Source organism: Gossypium raimondii, chromosome 6 (genome assembly GCF_025698545.1).
Source record: "Gossypium raimondii isolate GPD5lz chromosome 6, ASM2569854v1, whole genome shotgun sequence".
NCBI classification, from domain to species: domain Eukaryota; kingdom Viridiplantae; phylum Streptophyta; class Magnoliopsida; order Malvales; family Malvaceae; genus Gossypium; species Gossypium raimondii.
Genome location: NC_068570.1, coordinates 36,605,187 through 36,610,562, shown reverse-complemented (window position 1 = coordinate 36,610,562; position 5,376 = coordinate 36,605,187). Strand labels below are relative to the sequence as shown.

Here is a 5,376-nt window from a genome sequence, read left to right as displayed (position 1 = left end):
GATCAGACTCATACTGATACAAACAGAATTGTGGGAACATTGTGAGTACAAGTCTCCTCTCAAATGTTTGAGTCAAAAATTCCGTCTCAATGGGGACCAGAGCATTAAACCGTTATTCACTTATGGTTCTATGTGAAATTATCAATGTTTTTCATAACAAGGGTAGGTTCCGAGTCTTAAAACAATATACTGTACTAATCAGCTCAAGAAGGCTAATTAATGGCAAATAGATCTGAAGGTAGAAAGTTCAAAGAACCCCAAGAAACTTCAAAGGAAAATGGGAATGGTGGAAAAGTGATTCCATAATAGTATAATTAAATGAAATTAATTCAATCAGAAGTCTCATTTTTGTTTAGAATGAATTTATTCATTTGAAAAATTACTTTATAACTGTGACTTAGACAAGTCAAAAAGTATGCAAAATAAGTGAAGAGAGAGGTGAGTTGGTGTCCAAATTCCATGTGGAAACCTGGAGGGTCTCTTTCAATGTATTTTGATCTATTTATGTATGTAACAATGCTCTTATTCAAGTAATGAAGAAATCACTTTGTTCATTAACTTTTCTCTTTGTTTTTGCTTCTGTTTTAATCTTTCAAACACTTCAACAATCGGTTTTGATTGTTTTTTTAACTTTGTTGCTGATTAAAAACCAATATACCCTACTACTTTTGTCCATAACAACCGCAACATCACCTCCAACTTACAACAATTTGATACAGTTTGGGAGAGTTTGATGGGCAGTGTGGTGACAAAGGCTTCCAACGGCTCTTCTACTCTCAAGTACGCAACCGAGAAAGCAAATTTTATAGCATCTAAAACTATATATGCATTAACGCAGTGCAATCCAAAATTAGCACACAATAATTGTGATTCCTGCCTAAGGGAATTGGTGTTTCTATAAAGTATGCTACCATCAGAAGCAAGGAGCTCGTATTCAGAACCCCAACTGTTGGTTGGGGTGGGATTTGCATGGTTTTTATGTACCAAATCCAGCTACTACTGCTCCATGTTTTTCTCCACCACTCGCACCTGGTACTTCTCTCACTATAACAAAAGGTAAACACGCATCTGCTATATGAATATTCCAATGAGTAAACTGATGTCAATCTGAATTTGTATTAATAGTTTCCAAGATTTTGATACAATCTCTTTTATCATGGATAAACGAAAAATCAGATGAAAAGAAACTAAATAAATCAATCTGGGTTCCAAGTTTATCAGCGGCTCTTGGACTAGCTCTGCTTTCTGCTTACTATTTCTTCCTCTAGAAAAGGATAAACATTCAAGGTAATCCACTATTAGATCATACTGCCATTTACAAAATTTTGCTATAATCTTATGCCGATCACATTATGTTTTGTTACAGAGGATAAAGAAGATACCCAAGAAGTTCAATTACTTGACTTGGTACTGGGAAGCGTTCCTCATGAGAACTCGAGCGGAGATTTTAATTTAGAAAACGTGGGAAGATCTCTGGACTTTCCTTCTATTCAATTGGATATTTTACAAGCAGCGACGAATAACTTTTGTGATGAAAAAAAGCTCGGACAAGGTGGATTTGGCCTTGTGTACAAGGTAATTATGATTAGGATTTTTTGTTACACAGTGAACAACTATGTATGTTATTTTGTTAATTTCCAGGGCACACTACCAAATGGAAAAGAAATTGCAATTAAAAGGCTTTCAATAACTTCCGATCAAGGGCTGCTTGGCTCTTAGGATGTTGCTTAGAGAAAAACAAAATGTTGCTTGTATATGAATCCATGCCCAACAGAAGCCTTGACATGTTGTTGTTGGGTTTGATACTTGAACCTTTAAATAGCATCATTATCTTGTACATGAAAAAATTTTAATATGTGATTAGGTGTGTCGTTTTCTCTCCTTTTTGGGCATTTATCAGATTCAAGCTTGGCTATGCAATTAACTTGGCAAAAATGATTTAGCATTATTAAAGGAATTGCACGAGGAATCATGTATCAACATGAAGATTCTCGTCTTAAAATTATCCACAAGGATCTTAAAGCAAGTAATGTTTTACTTGATCATGAAATGAATCCGAAAATTTCAGACTTCGGTATGGCAAAAATTTTTGGTAGAGATCAAAATCAAGCAAATACAAATAGAATAGTTGGAACATAGTAAGTGTTTTAGACTCTTCCCCAAAAACTCATGTATAGTTTGACATTTTCTTTATTATTAGTTGTTGCCAATTTCAACTTTCCAAGAAATATGTACTCTGTATCAATATCATGTAAGTTAGAAGGATCCCATGTAAGAAATGGATCTAGTATGTTTCATGGCTAGCAGTTAAAAATTAGTTTGGGGTTTTTAAAGTTTTATATGATTATCTAATTTTGTTTTAATTTTTCATCATTGTTTCTTATGAAATAAAATAGTGGATATATGGCACCTAAATATGATATGGAAGGACTTTTTCAATCAAATCTGATGTTTTTAGTTTTGGAGTAATTTTGTTGGAGATCATAAATGGAAAACAAAATAATGGGTTTCAACTTTAGGAACACGGTGAAAGCCTCTTGACATTTGTATGTTTTCTTATCCTCTCTATCTTCAGTAAATAGACTAATACTATATTATATACATTAGGCTAATTCTAAGTAATAATTGTAGGCATGGAAACTATGGTCAAAAGGTGAAGGAATGGAATTAATAGATGAGCATCTTGTTGAGTCGAGTGTGCCCGCTGAGGTGCTTAAATGCATTCAAATTGGATTATTGTGCGTGCAAGTAGATCCAGCAAATAGACCAACTATGTCAACTATCGTTTCCATGTTGGGGAGTGACAGTATAACGCTTCCTATACCAGCAGAACCTACATTTTATGGTGGACATTTTGTTGCAAAACCAATTCAACCCAATTCAAGTGATAAAATTCATTGAGTTAGGCTCAATTGCAAAACTTCAATTACATGCTTTCCTCCCGGCTTAGGTCAAACAACAATTAAAGTCTCTAATATCCCATCACATAATTTTTTGCTCATCAATTTCACATAAAGTGTAAAAATTGGCCATCACCATCTCCCTGGAATAGGACTTTTAAGCTCTAATATCTCATACAGTAGTCTTTCTGTTCATCGATCTCACACAATGTATACCAAGACAATCATAATTTTGAAAATTTCTCATTCTCTCCTCATTTTATTAACAACCATTCATGCTTAACAATATTCAAATTCATTATAAACGTGTTTTTACCTCAACTATTGATTAATCCCTAACTCTACCAATTGTCACAAAAATTGAACTCGAAATCTTTATAAATACAAAACTTTATATTTTTAATCCCTATCAAATAAAGATCTAAAAAGAAATAATCAGACATTCAATTTATTTTCATTATTTACGTCCATAATCTTCAAAATAAATAACAGTTCAATTAATAAAAAGTAAAGATATAATAATTGATTTATTGGTTGTTATCTAAATTCCAAAACAAAAAGATATCTGTGATAAATAAAAAATAGAGAATAAATAATTTAAAATTTAATAATAATAAATTTTAACAATGTAAATAAATTTTATAGAATTATTTTTCTATGACCTTTCAACATAATAAATTATATCTCTATACATGATCAATAATATTAACAATAATTAAAATAATTCTTGCACGTGTGATAAAATATATAACATGCAACTTAGAGCTAAATGAAAACTATTATGTCATGTGAAGGTTATTTTTTTCCGTTTATTAAATTAATGTCGATGGAGTCTTAATTCGATTGACATGAACATTATTGCTAATGTATGAGGAAAGGTCTGAGCTCATATCCTTTTATCTTTTATATCTAGATTGGACACAAATCATGGTATAGTCACACTTGTATAGTCAAATATCATATTTCTTGATAATCTAAGTAGACTATGTTAAACAAAAAAGTGTGATATCTCATATCAACTTAATTGAGCATGACCATGCATTTCTAGTCTTACTTCATCAAGTGGCCCAAGATATTACTCTTACTATGGAAGAGAGATAAATCATATCCTGATAAATCATATCCCACTACATGGATTATGGTATACGCAACATTAGTCTTTATAGTTCAATTTGTTACGGTAGATGTTTGACTATATCAAAATATACAACTCACGATGTTCAGACAATGATGATCTCAAGTATGAGTAATATTTGTGACTATTACATAATAATCCAAAAAACATGCTCATGGCAGGTTAGTCCAATATGTTGTTCTCTAACACATGCTCATGTATTGATTTTGACATCCCTATGTCAATGACAACACTTTCTCATCAATCAACTACACATTAGTCTCAATGCATTATTATTGTCCAATCCTAGAATAATACTTGAATAAGGACTTTTTAAGAATTATCATATTATTCTTACGACTTTATTAGTAATCAATTTATTTATACACAAAGAAAAAGAAACTAAAATAACAATGGCATTGCCTTATATTAACAAACAAGGTAAAACGAGTATGTAATTAAAACCATCTCATGATTGGTCTTTGGGCATACTCTAACAATTGGTGGGAAAAATCTTCATTTTTAGACCCTTCATCACCATCTACTATGGTGCCCAATACCTCTGGATGTATGTCTAGAACGAGACCCAGAATGGGTTGTTATACAAACAACCACCGTAGTTTAGATTTTTGAACGTTTGCAATGTCCCTCCATAGCTTGACTGATCTTCCCAATACAAATTAAGATCAAAGTCAAATATGTGATGTTGACTTACTTGACGGACAAGTTGAATGGGTTCGTGATTGGTTAACTCTGCAAATAACTCAACCGGTCAGGGTTCTCGATCTCAAGTGGGAACTAAATTGTGACCATTGTAGCCACATTGATATGGCCGTGGCTAGGGAACCAACTAAGGCTGCCGACGAACCCTTGGGGTTCCCAACGGGTCCTATAACTCGTGCTTGAGCCAAAAGATTCAAGGAAGGAGTTTTAGCTCTCATAGATGGGATTTGGTGTAATATCGTGGCTGGACAGCTTGAGAACATCGAACCAAGCAACCAATGCAACCTCCTTCAAGCTCAATTAGCTCAAATTTAGCTTGAGGAGCTCACCTTTAGTTTGCGTTGAATTTGCTGGAATAAATAAATTAAGTTGCTGATTAGTTAAATAGTTAATTAGCTTAAGATTGATTAATTTACTAAAATCTGGACATATTAAATTTTGTGATAAATGTGTTTTATTTTAATGCATGTTATTAATGTGTCTAATTTTATTACATGCTTTAATGATGTCCAAAGTCCAGCTGAATTTATGTTAAATAATTAAATTGTCCAAAACTCAAACTTGTTTTAATTATGTTCTAAGGGTTGCCAAATTTAATGTGCAGGATTTTAGTGTTATTTGCTGCCGAATTAATGTGTC

The 5,376-nt window shown here is 32.6% G+C and overlaps 1 long non-coding RNA gene across 2 annotated transcripts; it reads left to right on the top strand.

The window, feature by feature from the left end:
* The first annotated feature begins 539 nt into the window (after positions 1 to 539).
* LOC105771942 (uncharacterized) lies at positions 540 to 3,109 on the top strand. 2 transcript variants are annotated; one of them, XR_008196905.1, is made up of 4 exons: positions 540 to 1,056; positions 1,177 to 1,287; positions 1,367 to 2,546; positions 2,632 to 3,109. It is a non-coding gene; the product is annotated as an uncharacterized LOC105771942 (long non-coding RNA). The 2 variants fall into 2 exon arrangements; XR_008196904.1 differs by having other exon boundaries at positions 1,367 to 3,109.
* Positions 3,110 to 5,376: the final 2,267 nt, after the last annotated feature.